Source organism: Canis lupus, chromosome 34, assembly GCF_048164855.1.
Source record: "Canis lupus baileyi chromosome 34, mCanLup2.hap1, whole genome shotgun sequence".
Lineage (NCBI taxonomy): Eukaryota > Metazoa > Chordata > Mammalia > Carnivora > Canidae > Canis > Canis lupus.
Window position 1 is genome coordinate 26,060,338 of NC_132871.1, and position 9,792 is coordinate 26,070,129.

General features: G+C 47.0%; 1 protein-coding gene across 1 annotated transcript in view; it reads right to left on the reverse strand.

The window, feature by feature from the left end:
- The window catches only part of TANC1 (tetratricopeptide repeat, ankyrin repeat and coiled-coil containing 1), a 223,452-nt gene extending 213,871 nt beyond the window's left edge, over positions 1–9,581 (reverse strand). Inside the window, exon 1 of the mRNA XM_072811229.1 lies at positions 9,489–9,581. The gene's annotated coding sequence lies outside the window, so the exon portion shown is untranslated. The remainder of the gene's footprint in view (positions 1–9,488) is intronic.
- Between the last annotated feature and the right edge of the window lie 211 nt (positions 9,582–9,792).

Below are 9,792 nucleotides of genomic sequence, written 5' to 3' on the forward strand. Positions count from 1 at the left end.
GAGCTTTTTTCACTGCATAACATCTACTAATTTCATGAGAATCAGTTTCCATGGAACCCCCTTTGGGAACTGCTGCTTTACCTAGCTAAATCACTCTCAAGTAAGGCTCTCTTAAGTCCCACATATGCTCCAAGAACTCTGAATAATAAAAAATTCACAACTGCATCTATTTGCAACTTAGAAGCCTGTCACTTTTTCTGTCTTTGCATCTATCATAAGTATATGTTGACTCTAACATGTTTTAATTTCTAAATCAAATCTTTGTATAAAACAAAATTGCCACTGCAAAAGTTCCCTCCGTGGAGTTAAATTTTGCTATTCAAATCTACTTCCTTTGAAATCCGCAATGAAATAAATCTCAAATTCATAAGTTGTCAAACCACGACACATTTACACTTTCAAAACTTCCCCGAGATAGTTCAAAGGCTCCTCAAACGCTCTCCAATGACTTCTCAAAGTTAAGTTACTGGCTTCATGGTAACAAAACACAAAACAAAACCTGAAATCAAAACTCTCTGACAGTCTTTCAAGGTAGTACTTAAGGACTTCTAACAATTTACCTCCAAGTCCTTTGGAGAACTCATCTTTATGCACCAGAAGTGGTCCTGTTCTTACAAATGGGTCTTTTGGGTACTTGAACAATTGGATTCCAAGACAGACTGACCATATCACAAATTCTATCTACTCCATGGCTAAAAGTATAAAAGCAAGCTTTCAACTAATATCTGCAGTTCATTTGAGTGAAAAATGTGTCCTATTCCATTTAAAAGCCTCAGTACTTAAAAACTTTGGGAATACACTTAAAAGACATAAATGGCTAACAAAGAAATCTGAGCTAGAAGTCACTGCTATAAGGAAACAATAAAATTTGATGTCTCCCTTGCATCTAGGAGGCAATTTACAACATTCAAAACCCTTTCATAGACATTCTGTCATTTGACCCTCAAAACCCTAGAGAGATGTCTGTTTTCCATCATGATAGCATATATCTAACATGACTCAACTTGAAAGCCAACAACTTGTCAACCCTCAATTATCCTTCCCATGGAGAGAATAACGGCATATGTAATTTGATTCAGCTGAGCCATGAAGCGTCCATCACCTCCTGTCTCCCAGTGGGGACACTCAGGCCAGACCCTTACCACAGGAGTTCCCCCATGAAGGGCTTGGAGCTACTTGCCAACAGCTAACTGTCCACGGGCATTTAGAGCTTCATACAACCCAACCACCAGGCCTTGTCTGTACTCCACAGGGGAGGAGACTCTCCTCTCAACTGACTGCACCTGCCTAGGATTGTCTGATGATGTTTCTGCAGCATCAGTCTTCAGAGCTTCCTGTTTGTACCCATGACACTGTACCCACATGGAAGGAGAACAATGTCTAACTGTGGGCAACACATGTGAGGGCAGACAAAAAAACTTTGGAATAAAAATGCCCTGGGTTTGGATCCTGGATCCTCCTGTCTTGGCCATGTGCATTCCTTGGTCTCAGATTCCTTATACGAACCTGCAGCACTCTACCTCCTAAGGTTATTGAGGGCTGGAGGAGAGAGAACCTCCTACCGCCCCCCACCCCTACTGGCACAGAGCTGAATTTAACAGCTGTGGGTTCTCTGCCTGACTCCTTTTTCTTCCAGGAAAGGGAAACAAGCAATTTAAAAAACTAAGGCAAGACAGGACCCCAACCATCAAGAAGCCCAGGCATCAAGCCCAGGGTGCCTGGCTGGCTCATTTGGTAGAGTATGCAATGCAACTCTTGATCTCAGGGTAGTGAGTTCAAGCTCCATGCTGGGCATGGAGCCTACTTAAAAGCCTATAACCCGGAGGCAAAGTAAGCAGGCCAACAACTTAATAATAAAAGGCAATAAGGAAAAAAAAATTATAATTGTACAAGTAATGTGCTGGGGGATTAAACAGAAAGAATCATGTAAATGCAGAAGGGGAAGATGAAAAAAATGTTAATGACAAAGCAAAATTTGAGCTAGGCCTTGAAGGACAATGAAAATGTAGTGGGGGGGTCACCTGCGTGGCTCAGTCAGTTAAGCCTCTGCCTTCCACTTGGGTCATGATCTTGGGATTCTGGGATCGAGCCCTTCCCCTCCCTGCTCAGAGGGGAGTCTGCTCCTCCCTCTGCCTCTCCCCTCCCCCCACCCTCCCCCACTCATGTGTGTGCGCTCTCAACTAAATAAATAAAATCTTGAAAAAGGGGCAGCCCCGGTGGCCCAGCGGTTTAGCGCCGCCTTCAGGCCAGGGTCTGATCCTGGAGACCCAGGATCGAGTCCCACATCGGGCTTCCTGCATGGAGCCTGCTTCTCCCTCTGCCTGTGTCTCTGCCTCTCTCTCTCTCTCTCTCTCTCTCTCTGTCTGTCATGAATGGATAAATAAAATCTTAAAAAAGAAAAGAAAATGTAGTGGGGGATGGGGAAAACAGCCTCCCCTGAGGCAAACTGATACAAAGTATGGGACAGTTATGGAACGGGGATGAGCTGAGTGGCATTTGCAAAGACATGCGTCTGGAAAAGAAAGTCATGAACCAGACCATGGAGAATCTTGAAGGCTATGAATACAAGGAGAACAGCCATGGCTCTTACCTGTCCCCAAATCAGTTGTGCTTTCAGCTACAAGTAACAAAAACTACATAACTACCAAGTGACAGGAAAATATGGTCTCAACTTTTTGGTCATGGAGCCCTAAAAGTAAAAAAATTAAACACGTATCCCCAATATGTTACAAATTGCATATAATTTATATATAATTAAAACACTAGAGTTATGAATTACATGTGTATACTAATGTATGTACATTATAAAACATCCATTAAAAGCTTTTCAATGGATGAGAATGATTCAAACATTATTCTTACCTTTATTTTTATTAATACAAATCCATACACAATTTTCGTGCCAATTTACTAATCTGAGTTAAAAGTCATTTCCTCAGGGCACCTGGGTGACTCAGTCAGTTAAGCTTCCAACCCTTGGTTTCAGCTCAGGTCATGATCTCAGGGTCCTGAGATGGAGCCCCAGGATATGCTTTGTGGGGGAGTCTGCTGGAGATTCTCTCCCTCCCCCGCTCTGCCCCTCCCCTCAGCTCATGCTGTCTCTCTAAAATCTTTTTAAAATATCTAAAAAAATAAAAGTCATTTCCTCATCTCTATAATAAGACACTTTCTTATCCTATAAACTTATATCATTATCCTTAAACTTTCTTTGCAAGAGAGCCACTTGCCCATTTTGTGGGAGTCTGTTTACTCAAAAATAGATAACATAATTCATAAATCCTTCTACACAGAGTTCACCAAAGGCAAGAATAAGAATGAGAGTACCACTGGAACTTCCACCAGGTTATAAAATCATCTCTCATATAGCCTAAGTAACAGGAGACTTTTCAGATATACCAACCAGTATTAACCATCTATTAAATAATAGGAAAGCAAAAAATAAATAAATAAAAATAAAGCTTTTTTTTTTTCCTAGATAAGGTTCTAATATTTCCTTCCTTTTCAGACTAGATGGTTTAGTGCACTCCATTTGGAGATAACTGCCTCAAACAATAATAAAAAAAATTTGTCACACAAGTTCTGAGTCACAGTGGTTTCAGGGTTAGTTAATTGAGCAGCTGGAAAATGCCACCATGTTCATAGGCACATCCATCTTTGTACTCTGTGATCCTCTGAGTATTAACCTGTTCTATTTTGCTGACAACTTTCAGTTCCCAGTACAGCGGTACTCCATAGGTATCACATAAATATTCATTAACCAGTCACTAGCAAGAGGTATGGTATTACTAAAGTTGACTGAACTTGATCAAGATTCATCCCCTAGGGCAGAGGACACACCCAACTTACCTTGAATGCCCGGCCAATAGAGAACCAATCAAAAGCAAGATCATGATACCAAGTCATGTGGAAATTATTACAGCACTGGCCCTCCTACAGAATCATGTAACCAACAGAGTGTGAGTAAGCCTAGATCCCAGCAGAAAAACCAGCCAGCTGAGCCCAGCTCCAATTTCTGAATTGCAATCAACTAAACACAGTAGTTGGTTTAAAACACAAGAAGCAAAGGAGACCAGGATAGGGAATGCTGTGGTTTGGGCAACCAAACCATCCCTGGTATAACACTCCATGTACACAGGACAACAGTGAAGAAAAAACTATACTGTTTCATTTCCATGGTTGTTGGGTTTTTTGTTGTTGTTGTTTTATTTAAACATCTAGTTCAGGGTAAGCAAGCACTCAATAAACATAAATAATTGAGGTTACTGACCCCAAGTAATTTAGAATAAAGCATGGGGCAAAGAGAGGGGAGTATAACGGGATACGTGAAAATAATGACCAATTTTCGACTTTTCTGCAGTAATTCAATACCCATTATACAAGTGCCTGTATATGCAGCAATTCAAATCCCCAAAGAATGTGGAAAAGTCTCAAGAGTGTGGGGTATACATCACAGGAGCATTAAAAATGTTCTTACCCTCTGGTACATTGGTATGTTGTTATGACCAGCAATACCACTTTTGGAAACATATCCTGCATGAAACAGCTAGCTCTTTTTGTTTAGACAGCTTCCTCCCTCTTCCATTAACAATAACCCCCTTCTTTGTGGGACACTTTGTCTCCCCACAGTCCCATCTTGTGGGTCTAATGGAGACTGCCAACCTTAACTCTCCTTTGGCTGGCATTAGGCCAATCTGGGTTCTCTCCAGGATTTTCCCAAATTGGAACTAAGAGCAAAGAATCAGTTTCTTGATGATGTGAGGTTTTGAAGCTACCAGCAGCCAGGTGCCCCTGTGTGGGGCAGTGTGCTGGGCCCTCATTCAAAGGGTTCTCATAGCCTAAGAGATCTTTCTTCTCAACACACCTAAATGTCCAAATAGACTGGTTAAATAAATTATGGTAATGTATGTAATGGATTTACCAAAGAGTCACTAAAACAGTACCAAAGAAGAATATACTGATATGACAAGAGGGGAAAAAAGCACATTATATAAGTATATACTATATTCTAAACTGTGCAAATATATGTCAAAACTTTCTCACATTTCTTCAAAAGCACATGTATAAAGGATCCTGTTTTTGCACGAGTATATATGCATGAAAAAAAGCATAACCAGGTGTTAGAGACAGCCCCACCCACGACCCGGACTCACAGAGGTAATAAGCCACTGTCATGATAGGCAAGTAACCCTAGGTGTGCTGGGTGGAGCAGGGAAGGTGGTGAGTCACTGTGGCTCTGGGCTATCTGACTGAACGTACTAGGTTCACATCTACATACAACTGTGGCTGGAAGAGTTTTACTAACAAATTCCTTCATGGTAGTAGCAAAAACCTGTGCTAAAATCCAGGGACTGTGCCATCCCTCTGCATTAATTTTCTTGTCCTTGACATTCTTGTCCATGGGACTCTTCCTCCCAGAATATTCTTCTTGATCATACATACCTGCAAGAACCCTTAAAGACAATATCTACTGTAGAGGGGCAAGTGCCATCAATACCACAGCCAAACAAACCAGAAGTCCTTTCACTCACTCTCCACAAGATAATTTTTCCCGAGAGCCTTCTTTATCAAAAGTCTTCCTCTATTATTTCAAATCCAGACTCCCGGGCAGCCCGGGTGGCTCAGCGGTTTAGCACCACCTCCAGCCAAGGGCGTGATCCTGGAGACCCAGGATCGAGTCCCACCCATGTCAGGCTCCCTGCATGGAGCCTGCTTCTCTCTCTGCCTCTCTCTCTCTCTCTCTGATGAATAAATAAATTAAAAATCTTTAAAAAAATAAAATAAAATAAAATCCAGTCTCCCGATAATAAAAAACCAGAAGCTCTTCTTCTGTTTTGCTGCTCTTGTTCCCTTCTGGTATGTTGATAGTCTCCCAACTTCACAAGCAAATACTGCTTCATCATGCTCTCTCCACTCACACGCGTGTGAGTGAGCCTTTACAGTCAATCGGTACTTATGGGTACATACTCTCTTTTGAGGTTTAAACCCGACTGCTTAATATTCTAAAGAGACAGTCTTCTGAGAATAAGTTTAAAAAGCTAAAGATGGACAGGCTGCTCAGACATAAAAGAGCCTATAGCTTAGCACATAATTTTATTTTAGAACCTTTTAAAGAAAATCCATACCAGCTTCCAGATGAGTGTCAAGTTGCGCTCAGTGCTCTTAAATAGGCAAGCAGGACACAGTACAAACATTTAGAGTCACAGTGAAAATGGGTCACCTGCAGCCTACTACTTACGTCTTTACCGTTAAACCAACAGCATGAGGGAAGAATTTATGTAGCACAGAAAGTGCTGCGGAATTAGACTTCTCCAAACATCAGCAGAAAGAGCCCAAGAATGATGACACCAAAAAAGGGACGTTTGTCCAAGCTTTGTAATTCCGCTAAGAGGTACCACGATGAAAGGCAAATGATATCTTCATTTCTTATTTTTAAAAAAGACATATGGATCTGAGAAGTGATTTCCTTAAGAATGCTGTCTGGGTTACTAGTCTGGATTATAAATCACACTAGACCCTGAAGCCTACTTAATAAAAAAGAAGTTGAAAATAAACAAATGATTAGTTTGAGGTATGTGAATTTCTGAAGCTCTCTCGGGAAGAAAATTTTATTACCATTGTTACTGATCTGTTTTTAATCTCTGACATCAAAGCATAGATGTTAACCCTGGGGTTCTGAAACCAGAAGAACCCATAAATGAAATACTATAAGAAACTGCCACATATTAGCATTAGTCTGTTTGTCAAGTCTTAGCCAATCCTCAGGTGACTCCATAAATAAAGGGAGAGGGGATAAGGAGAATGAGCAGATCCAGGTACAAGTCCAACTCCACCACTTATAGATGAAACCCAGCAAACTGATCTAAATGGCTCAGCCTCAGTTTACTAACCTGAGAATTAAGGGTTAAAATACATAGGTAAAGCCCTTTGTAAACCCCAAAGCACTGTGCTAATAGTAGGCATTCTGCAACCTGTGCTTAAGCACATTTCTCCAAGTCTTAGAGAAGTTTAGTGTTGAAAGATAATCCCATTTTAGAGATGATGATGATGAAAAAAACAGAAAGGTGTTAGAGCCTTGTATACAAAACACTTTGTAAACTGGTTGGGGGGAGGTTCTAATTTTCCACCACTGAAATACACATTTAAAAGACAGTCAGGGATCCCTGGGTGGCTCAGCAGTTTAGAGCCTGCCTTCGGCCCAGGGCCTGATCCTGGAGTCCCAGGATCGAGTCCCACATCAGGCTCCCTGCATAGAGCCTGCTTCTCCCTCTGCCTGTGTCTCTGCCTCTCTCTCTCTCTGCGTCTCTCATGAATAAGGAAATAAAATATTTAAAAAATAAAATAAAATAAAAGACAAAGTTATCCTAGAGACTAAAATCCCTCTCCACCAACACACACACACACATCCTCTGCTTCATTTTGAATTTGTAAATTTTACTCCTGTAACTAAACTAAACTTTTCATCAGAAAAATTAAAATAAAGCCACTTCTCTGACCGTGAGGTTCACAGCCTACCCTCAATCCAACCTAGGCAAAACCTTCAGGATCCGGTTGGAAATGTCTAAAGGAAACATTGACATAACATTAACCTCCAGCTGTGCTGGCAGGCGTCATTATAACGTGGATTATAGTTATATCAGCCCAGGGATACTGGTTTGATAAAGAATTAATCAGCAACTCTGAGGGGGAATGTTGCCTAAAAACGGACAATTTAATCAAGACAATTTCATTGTCTTCAAAATTGTGCCCTCAATCATCCAGCATCAAAAACCCAGTATGGCACCAAATAAATGGTGTGTGGTGAAAAAGACAAAATGTTCTTTTTTCTACAGGCTCTTATGGGAAGCAGAAAAGGGCTGACTATGAATCAGTTATGCTTTAGTTCCACGATGGACATAAATTATGATAATTTGGACATTCTGGTGGTTAAACCAGGAAAGCAGAAAAACACTGCTTCCAAGTCCCAGCAAAAGTTAAAAGTTTGTGGCATCACAGCTAAAGAGACAGGGTCATGAAAAAGTAACCTTACATTTATTTCTGGACTTTCCTGCCTCCACTAAAATGGATGACACGATTTCCCATCCCTTATTGTCAGATCACAACAGTCCGGAAGCCTGGACCAAGTTCACTTGGCAGGTAAGAGGAGCAGCGCCAGGAGGAAGTCCTGAAGGATGTCAGATACCGCATTTCCTTTACTCCTGCACACTTTTCATCTCAATTCCACCAGGATCCGTGCACCGGGAGTCCTGACACCCGCCCTGCGCCGTGGCTGACAAACCGCAGAAACCGGCATCCTCTCGGGAAGGTCCCCCGTGAACCTCTAAGTACATTAGACGAGCGAGCGGAACACCCAGGCGGGCTCCGCATCCACCGTCTCTCCGTCGCTCATACACTCCCCGGTTTCAGCATCCAAGAAGCAGCTGTTAAAATCCAGCACTCTTCGCGGTAGCAGATCTGAACCGCCTCGGAGGGCCGGAGAGCTCCCCCCCCCCCCCAGGAGTGCCAGCCTGGCGGGAATAACCGTGACGGGGGGGGGGGGGCTGGAGAGATGCAGACTCCCCTCATTTCCACTACAGAGGAATGCCAACTCTCAAAAAAGAAAAGAAAAAAAATCCCACCAACTCTGAGCCCAGCTCCCGGGTTGCTCCTGCGCTCTCAGCCCCTCCGCCTCCTCACTCGAGCGCACTCGCAGCCCCAGGCCCGAGGTCGAGGCCGAGGTCGAGGTCGAGGTCGAGGCCCGCGGCTGGGTCCGACCCGCCCCGACCTGGGGACCCGCCGACGGCGCTGCTCTGGGGTCAAGTTCAGGAGGAGGGCGGCGCCCTCGCTCCCCGGCTGAGCCCCGCGGGACCGCGCTTCCGACGCGCCCCGAGGCCCCGCGGCGCCCACCCGGGCCGCCCCCGCCGCCGCCCCCGCCGCGCGCCCTCCCGCCGCCGCGCCGAGCCGAGGAAGTTCGCGGCGGCTGCGACCCGGAGCCACACAATGCCTGGGGCTTCCTCCGCGGCCGGGCGTCCGGAAGGCGGCCGCGCCCGGCGGGCCCCAGCCGCGCGCCCCGCGCCCCCGCCCCAAGCCTCCCCGGACGCGCGAGCGGCCCCCGAGCGCCCCGAGGGCCCCTGCGCCCTGTGCGGGGACCCGGGAGCCGCGGCCCCCCGGCGAGCCTCGCCCCTCCCGCGCCCCTCCCCGACATCGCGGAGCCCCGGAAGCCCCGGCGCCCCCACCCCGCGGGCCACGCGCCCCCGCCCGCCTCCCGGGGCCCCTCCACCCGCGGGGCCGAGCCCGGGCGCCCGACGTGCCCAAGCCCGTCCCCGACGGCTCCCGGGAGCGCCGGCGCGGAGGAGGGCGGCCGGGCGGGCTCCAGAAACTTTCGCACTTGCCTCGCCGCCGGCCGCGTCGCCCCCTCCTCCCGCGCGGACCCCTCGCCCCGGGGCGCGGCTGCAGCGGGCCCCGCCCGGACCCAGCGAAGCCGGCGGCGGCGCCAGGGCGGCGGGAGTTACCTGCCGGGAAAGTTTCCAGCCCCGCGGCGCGGCTCCCGCCAGCGCCCGGCCTCGGTGCGCCGCCGCCTCTCGGCTCCCGGCGCCCCGCCCCGCCCGCCCGCCCCCGGGCCCGCCCCCGGGCCTCATTGGCAGCGCCAGGCCCCGCCCCGCGCGTGTTCCCGAGGCACCTTCCCCGCGCGCCCGCCCCGCCCCCGGGGCCCGACCTGCCGAGCGGTCCGGCGGCCCCGCGGCCCCGCGGCCTCGCAGCCCCGCAGCCCCGCAGCCCCCCGCGCTCCGCAGACGGCCGGGGAGGGCGGGCGGGAGC